The sequence below is a fragment of the Neophocaena asiaeorientalis genome, unplaced genomic scaffold (genome assembly GCF_003031525.2).
Source record: "Neophocaena asiaeorientalis asiaeorientalis breed wild unplaced genomic scaffold, Neophocaena_asiaeorientalis_V1.1 scaffold138, whole genome shotgun sequence".
Classification (NCBI taxonomy): domain Eukaryota; kingdom Metazoa; phylum Chordata; class Mammalia; order Artiodactyla; family Phocoenidae; genus Neophocaena; species Neophocaena asiaeorientalis.
In genome coordinates this window covers 5,109,151-5,117,954 of record NW_020172632.1, presented here as the reverse complement: position 1 = coordinate 5,117,954, position 8,804 = coordinate 5,109,151, and the positions used below count along the sequence as shown (strand labels likewise).

The window sequence follows — 8,804 nt, the reverse complement described above, 5'->3', positions numbered from 1 at the left end:
TGTGTTCACTTACTTTAATAACAATACATTTACCATGTTATCACCATGGAATGTAAATTCAGGTTAGACAAGAGAATCTCACAAGTACAACAAAGCATTCTGTAGTATACCAAAGTTTGTATAATGTCTGACCAATCCAGCTTGCTCATAAATCACTTCCATTACAGGCAATTTATTTAGTTTAACATTTATGATTCTTTCAGAGAAAATAAACAGACTGCACACATTTAAAAAGTATTTTTCATTTACCTTTGCATTAGCACTTAAAATACACACTTCTATTTCAAAATGCCATTTAAAAATTATTCTAAGATAACAGCAGCAAACTATAATTCTGCAATTACAAAACAGCTAAACGGGGATCTACAGTTAAGTTATTCTCATGTTTACAACTATGATTCTGAAACAGATACTACTTCAAAGCAACTGTTACCAGCCCTTTAGGTTTGGTTTAAAAACACACACATAGTTGCTGGGAGGTTTATAATGTTGTATTCCGTGCTGTTCTGAAAGGGTTCTTCAAGAGCCAACCAGACCTTAAAAACAGTACTCAGTCCACAAGGCAGTCAGAAAGAGTTAAATTAACTGGGGTAAATAGGATTCCTACATTACATAAAAAGCATATGATATTCTGCAGCAACTGGGAGCATTTTCAGGTTTGACATGTTGTCCTCTTTACAACTAATTTTATCAGAAGAGTTTAAGAAGGTGGACACTGTACCACTATCAAGTGCATTTAAAAGTGACATGTTTTTGTGCTAATCTGACTCCCCTGAATGACCTAGCTAGTGAACTAGTCACTAGGCAAATCAAGCCTGCAAGAAAGGAAGCCAATATTCAAATTATCATGTTATTGTCTGACCCACAGAATTTATTTTCCCCATAAACATATAACCTCAATATGAGATGTCTAACTAAAGCAAGCACCACCAAGACCAAGACAGCATCTCCTCTTCTAAGGTTTAGGTTCTGCCCAGAATTCTTGATACATGGAATAGCCCATACCAAGAGTCATTGCTCCCACAACAAAGCCTTGGGCTGCCACGCGCATGTGGATCAGGTGAACAGACATTTTAGTATTGCCCCTGCTCTTCAATTTATATAATCCATATGCAAAGATTGCTGCAAAACCTGCCATTCCAATGGGGACAAATGGTGCCTCTCTAGCTTTTTGGATAAGTTTAGATCCCTGATCTTCATCGTATGAAGAAAGAGAAACATCTGTGTCACTTGACATAGTGATTGAAGAATCTTCAGACAACGGCACGACATCACAGTCTCCTACTGGCTTCTCGGTATGTCTTCTTTGGTGAAATGTCTATTTAGGTCTTCTGCCCATTTTTGGATTGGGTCGTTTTTTTGATATTGAGCTGCGTGAGCTGTTTGTATATTTTGGAGATTAATCCTTTGTCTGTTGCTTCGTTTGAAAATATTTGCTCTCATTATGAGTGTTGGCTTTTCATCTTGTTTATGGTTTCCTTTGCTGTGCAAAAGCTTTTAAGTTTAATTAGGCCCCATTTGTTTATTTTTGTTTTTATTTTCATTACTCTAGGAGGTTGGTCAAAAAAGATCTTGCTGTGGTTTATGTCAAAGAGTGTTTTTCCTACTTTTTCTTTTTTTTTTTTCCTACTTTTTCCTCTAAGAGTTTTATAGTGTCTGGTCTTACATTTAGGTCTTTAATCCATTTTGAGTTTATTTTTGTGTATAGTGTTAGGAAATGTTCTAATTTCATTCTTTTACATGTGGCTATCCAGTATTCCCAGCACCACTTATTGAAGAGGCAGTCTTTTCTCCACTGTATGTTCTTGCCTCCTTTGTCATAAATTAGGTGATCATATGTGTGCAGGTTTATCTCTGGGCTTTCTATCCTGTACCATTAATCTATATTTCTGGTTTTGTGCCAGTACCATACTGTTTTGATTACTGTAGCTTTGTAGTATAGTTTGAAGTCAGGGAGGTTGATTCCTCCAGCTCCGTTTTTCTTTCTCAAGATTGCTTTGGCTACTTGGGGTTGTTGGTGTTTCCATACAAATTGTAAAAGTTTTTGTTCTAATTCTGTGAAGAATGCCATTGGTAATTTGATAGGGATTGCATTAGATCTGTACATTGCTTTGCATAGTATAGTCATTGTCTCAATATTGATTTTTCCAATCCAAGAACATGGTATATTTCTCCATCTGTTTATGTCATCTTTGATTTCTTTCATCAGTGTTTTATAGTTTTCTGAGTATATGTCTTTTCCTCTTTAGGTAGGCTTATTCCTAGGTATGCATTTCCTTTCTTTTTAAGGCTGAATAGTATTCCATTACATGTATATACCACATTTGCTTACCCATTCATCTGTCAATGAATACTTGGATTGCTTTCACTTTTTAGCTATTGTGAATAATGCTGCTATGAATATGGGTGTAAAATACCTCTTTGGTACCCAGTTTTCAAGTCTTTGGAGTATATGCCCAGAAGTGTAATTTCTGAATTATACGGTAATTCTTTTTTGTTTGTTTGTTTTAAAAGAAGGAGTCAGTGTTTCTAGAATTTTTGTTTTTGGTTGTGCTGGTCTTAGTTGTGGAAGGTGGGATCCCTAGTTGCAGCTTGCCAGCTCCATAGCTGCAGCATGCATGTGGGATCTAGTTCCCTGACCAGGGATTGAACCTGGGCCCCCTGCATTGCGAGCGTGGAGTCTTTTTATTTATTTATTTATGGCTGCATTGGTTCCTCGTTGCTGCATGTGGGCTTTCTCCAGTTGTGGCAAGCAGTGGCCATTGCAGTGGCTTCTCTTGTTGTGGAGCATGGGCTCTAGGCACGCAGGCTTCAGTAGCTGTGGCACACGGGCTCAGTAGTTGTGGCTCGCGGGCTCTAGAGCACAGCCTCAGTAGTTGTGGCACATGTGCTTAGTTGCTCCATGGCATGTGGGATCTTCCCAGACCAGGGCTTGAACCCATGTCTCCTGCATTGGCAGGCGGAGTCTTAACCACTGCACTACCAGGGAAGTTCCTATATGGTAATTCTATTTTTAATTTTTTGAGGAAACACTACACTGTTTTCCACAGCAGCTGTATCTTTTTACATTCCAACCATCAGTGCATAGCGTTCTAATTTCTCTACATACTCACCAACACTTGTTATTTTCTAGTTTTTTTGTTTTTTGTTTTATGATAGTAGCCATCCTAATGGGTGTGAGATACAATGGTATCTCATTATAGGTTTGATTTGCATTTCCCTAATGATTGGCAATGTTGAACATCTTTTCATGTGCATACCGGTCATTTGTAAATCTTCTTCAGAGAAATGTGTATTCAGGTCCTTTTCCTGTTTTTGAATATGGTTGTTTGTTTTTTGTTGTTGAGTTTTAGTTCTCTCTATATTGTAGATATTAATTCCTTATCAGATATATGATTTGCAAACATTTTCTCCCATTCTGTGGGTTGCCTTTTTACTCTGTTGATACTGTCTTTTGTGCACAAAAATTTAATTTTCTTGAAGTCCAATTTGTCCATATTTTGTTTGTTGCCTATGCCTTTGGTGTCATATCCAAGAAGTCATTGCCAAATCCAATGTTGTGAAGGTTTTGCCCTATATTTTTGTCTAACAGTTTTATTATTTTAGGTCTTACACTTAGGTCTCAGATCCATTTTGAGTTAATTTTTTCATATGGTGTTAGGTAAGGGTCCAACTTCATTCTTTTGCAATGTGACTATCCATGCACCATTTTCCCAGTCAAAAAGACTTTTTCCCATTGAATGGTATCAGCACCATTATCAAAAATCATTTGACCATATATGTGAAGATTTACTTCTGGACAGAATGCATGACATTTTATAGGATACAACGATGAATCAGAGTGCAGATTGTCCTAACACACTAGAATTGGTCATAAGGAAATTGTTAGAATGGAGTTGGATCTTATTTTTGTTTTGGAGAAAAAGGGGGGAGAAGATTTGATTTAGAGAAAGTAAAATAGCTGACTTAAAGGGAGTTCATGTCAGAATTAAAGACCTTTAGACACTTTTCCTGCCCTAGTTCATCTAGTTCACATCCTTGTTTTTATATATGAAGAAAAAGAGACATGGTGTTACTCTTGAGGTAAGAATTACCCAAAAAAAGACATTATAGTAGAAAGATTTCAGCTCAGTAAAGGAAAAACTTCTAACATCTAGCATAGATAAATGTGGGGAGAAATGAGCTCTCTATTAAGTACAAATATTCAAACAGAAATTGTGTTACCGAATTAGATTCGAGGCCCCCCTCTTGGGGCCCTAGCTGAACTGAAGATCCCCTGGCTCTATCAGGGAGCTCTTTCTCACTCAGCTTCACACTGCCAATAATGAAACTGAGTTTGGTACAAGCAAGACAGGCTTTTTTATTCAATGGCCAGAGAATGGAGAAGGGGAGCTCATGCTCTAAAAGCACCTCTCTCCAAAGGGAGAGGAGTAAGAGAATTTTAAGCAAACAGGTCAACAGAGCTCTAGGAAAGGAGCAGAGATTTTCATGGGCAGCCGGGGCATGCACAGTCTTTCATGTTCCTTTTCATGCACCAACTGTCCCTAGAAGAGTACAAATCCCCACTTTGGGTGGAGATCTTAGCATCGTAATGAAGTGAAGGTAACTTTCAGATACCTCCATGTTTCATCTGAGCAGGAACATTCCTGTGATCAAGTCAAAGCTGGTTAGGAGCAGTTGACCATTGTATATCTCTCAAAGCACGCATCTCTTAAAATACAGCTGCAAAGCATCTCTGCCAATACCAGGAGGTATTTTGAAACAAACACAGAGATAAATCAGGGCAAGTGTATTTCGGCTCTCAGGGGTTGGTATGGAAACACAGAGATAAATCAAGGCAAGGAAAGCAGTGACCTTTAGCCTACTTTGCCCACCATCTTGGATCTAGCCTTTTCAGTCTGGTTTTATTGTGGTCCTTTGTGGCATCCTGTTGATAAAATACAACTAGCTTGTATGGTTAAAAAATAAAAATAAAAATAACAAAACAAGTTTCTGTGCCTGGGACCTGGGCTGCATAGCATGTAAATTTTGCTGTAGAAAGCAGGTCTGATCATCTCTCTGCCTTGCTTGCAAATGTTCTGTGACATTAACTTCAGGAAAAAGGCCATTTTTTAAAATGGCATACGTGGCTCTTATAATGTGGTCCTAGGCTACAATTATAGCATCATTTCCTGGCCTGTATCTATCTTCTTGATATATCCAACTATATGAACTCTAATGTCTTTTCTAACTCTCAGATCTTATGCACATTAAAGAAAAAGTCTCCTTGAAAAAAAAAAAAACAGACCCTTTTTTTTTTTTTTTTGTCGGTACGCGGGCCTCTCACTATTGTGGCCTCTCCCATTGCGGAGCACAGGCTCCGGACGCGCTGGCTCAGCGGCCATGGCTCACGCGCCCAGCCACTCCGTGGCATGTGGGATCTTCCCGGACTGGGGCACGAACCCGTGTCCCCTGCATTGGCAGCAGGACTCTCAACCACTGAGCAACCAGGGAAGCCCCAACAGACCGTTTTTAACACTTCAAGGAAGTACACTAAAGGGTATGGCTGTAGTTAAAAATTCCACACAATGAATCCTCAGAACAAATTAAATGGAATCAATGGGTAGCAAGTACTCACATGTGCTAGTGTGAGTCTGTGGGCACATTAAATCCAAACTGGGGCAGCTGAGAAGAAACTTGATTTTAAGGAGAAAGGGAATTAATTTTTGTTGAATGTTTACTACGAAATAGGCATTTAAACATATTTTAGCTTATTTAATTTTAAGAATGCAAAAAGACAAAAAGAAATCGATCCTTTACACTATCTTTGACGTGAGCCTTAGAGGCTCAGGTATTGCCTGCTATTTTCTTTTTTTCTTTTTTTTTTTTTGCGGTACGCGGGCCTCCCACTGTTGTGGCCTCTCCCATTGCGGAGCACAGGCTCCGGACGCGCAGGCTCAGCGGCCATGGCTCACGCGCCCAGCCGCTCCGCGGCATGGGGGATCTTCCCGGACCGGGGCACGAACCCGTGTCCCCTGAATCGGCAGGCGGACTCTCAACCACTGTGCCACCAGGGAAGCCCGCATGCATGCTATTTTTAAGAATCACAATAATTTTAAACTTTGAACTTATCATCTGCTTTACAGACAACTTAGAGTGTCAACAAGCAATTTCCAGGTACTTTCTGAGCATCAGAATTGTTCTGGGTGCTGGGAATACACAGGTGAAGAAGACATGGTTAGGACCACATTATGAGACTCTTTTTGACTGGAGCTTATCATCAGTCAGGGTCTGTAAAAGGTTACCAACCACTGAAGTCTCTCTCCTTGAAGAAATCAGGTATATAGAAAAAAAAGGAGCCTCAGAAAAAAAACTTTAGCAGATCTGATCATATCTCTCCCTTACTTATGAATGTTCAGTAACTCCCCATTAACTACAGGATAAAACCTGTTTTTTTGAATAACATACATGGCCCTTTATGATTTGTTCCCTTTATGATTTACCAGTAGATCTTGGTTTCAGCAGACTTATCTCTAAGGTACCTTTCTTGTTCTGATTTAATTTACTCACCAAATCACCTTTTCATCCAATATGATGATTTTTGGATTGGGTTTTCCTATCACTGAGGAAGAGAATAGAATATGAATACTGATCCATTGGGCAATTATATTCCTCATTACATATGATGAAATAAGATTTTTGCTGTAAGTAATTTTCACCTGAGTTTGGGTGAAATTGAGCTCCCCGAACTTCTGAACTGGAAGACTAAATTTGGAGACTTAACCACAATCATGAGGTCTTCCTTGCAAGTATCAGATATAAGTCCTTAGTACATATATACAGCGCAGTATCAGATACAAGTCCTTAGTGTATTTATACAGAGCCGTCAGATATTTACCATTTAATTTCTCATTAAGATGTTGGTGATTCAATGGAAAGAACACAGAACTGGTATTCTAGGCCTGCCTGTGACTTACTGTATGACCCTGGCCACTAATTAAGTCTCTTATACCCTAAGTTCCCTCGTTTTTTGCGTAGAAATACTTGCTCTATACGTGTGTTCTATTGTGATGATAAGCAAGAGTATAGTTGCCAAAATTCCATTCAACGAGTACATAGGCATTATAAGGAATACACATGCTAAGTATTTGCACTCAAGTTGATAATTTATTGGAGTCAGACTCATAAAAGTGTAGGGATTCAGAGAATGGAGGAATCACATTCAGTGATGTGTGCAGGGGTGGTGATCAAGATGATTTAATAAAGGAGGTAGGAGTTGAGCTGGATCTTGAGGAATAGGAAAGGTGGTAGAAGAGCGTTAGCTGGAAGGGATAAGAGCAGAGAGGCACTGGGATTCTCAGTCTGGCCCCAGCCTTTGTTTTCAGACTCATTATCTTCTGTACATTCTAGACAAAATGATGTTCTCCAAATCACAGACTTGTGTCCGGCACATAGTAGGCAAACCTCCAAGGTTCAGCTTCTACCTCTTCCATTAAACCCTCACTCAAGTGGAATTTAACATGCTCTCCTCTGCAACTAAGATGTTAGTATCATCTTAATGTCTCTACAGGCTTTAAATTTGGGACCTGCTACTTTCCTTACATCCTCTCTGTCAAGTAGGTATTCTGCCGTTGAAAACTTACAGATAAAGAAACTCAGAGGGTGTATTTGGCCAGTCAAACAACTGATAAGTGCTGAAGCCAGGTAGAGCTCTTTTGAGTTCTGGGGTGCAAAGAAGACGGATTCTGCAGAGAGGCCTTCTGTAAACTTTTACAGGCCCCAGCCTCTGAGTCACATCATGAGAAATTTTATAAGGCAGCATCTTGTAAAGACTTAAGATTTTGCATTTTCCCCAACGTCCAACCTATCATATCCTTTTCCTGCCTCAGCATGTGTCAAATGCAAGGACTGTAGTTGTGTGACTTGTCCAGCTTTGAGGTTAGAGGGTGGTTGAATAATCTCCAAGGCTGGGATCTTAAAAAAAATTAACCAAACTATCCTTTCCGATCGGGACTTTTAATTACTATGTGGAGGAACCTACATTAAAAGCAAGAGGGGGAGAAGGCTCATGGATGGTAGTTGATTCCAAACCCACGTGAAACTAAATAAATGATTTCTTAAATCTTTTACCGGGGTGGAGGGTGGAATACTCTTGTGATTTCTCTCGAGCTCCTTAACTCCAGAATTGGCTGCACTTTAAAAGAAAAGGATTCCAGATTCGGTGGGCTGGTGGCAAAGTGAATAGGCGGGGAATGGTGGGGCGACCCGGGAGGATTCCCCTGTCTACCTACTCGCTGGTGTTCAGAAGCCCGCTCTAGCCGCCAAGGGTCCGCGGAGGCGCGGGCCGGGTCAGTTCCGTAAGGCAGGCTCAGAGGTGCACGTCCAAGGCCGGGGCTTCCTTCCCCTGGGGGACGGCTTTCGGGCCCTCTTCCCGCTTGGGGGCCTCCGTAGGGAGGTCCACAGGCCAGGAAGCCAACCTGAGTGGCGCGGCAGTGCCCGCGACCCCGGCCTCCTCAAGCACGCCAGCGTCCTCGCGCCGCTCCCCGGGGGGCCCAGCGGGGGAGATGGACTTCGCGACCCTCGCTCGGTGGCCCCGCCCCTCCCTGCGAGCCCGTTGTGACTTCAACCTTCCCCCAACGCTAGAGGGCCCCGCCCCCTCTCCGCGGGCTAAAGAGTGTCCTCGCACGCTCGCCCCTTCCCTCAGCGTGAGTGTGAGTGCGCTGCCCTCTCACCTTGGCGTTGTTTCCCTCCTCCCCATTGTTCCCCGTCTCTACCACAAGGCCCCGAACGTAGCCCCACCCCCATTGGTGTTTACTACCCCCCAC

The 8,804-nt window shown here is 41.4% G+C and overlaps 1 protein-coding gene and 1 pseudogene across 5 annotated transcripts in view; one reads left to right on the top strand and one right to left on the bottom strand.

The window, feature by feature from the left end:
* Positions 1-915: 915 nt before the first annotated feature.
* Positions 916-1,261, bottom strand: LOC112395903 (HIG1 domain family member 1A, mitochondrial pseudogene; annotated as a pseudogene).
* A 7,412-nt stretch (positions 1,262-8,673) lies between these two features.
* TUT4 (terminal uridylyl transferase 4) overlaps positions 8,674-8,804 on the top strand; it is a 135,218-nt gene continuing 135,087 nt past the window's right edge. For all 5 annotated transcript variants that reach the window (XM_024739266.1, XM_024739265.1, XM_024739264.1 and 2 more), the window contains exon 1: positions 8,674-8,690. The gene's annotated coding sequence lies outside the window, so the exon portion shown is untranslated. The remainder of the gene's footprint in view (positions 8,691-8,804) is intronic.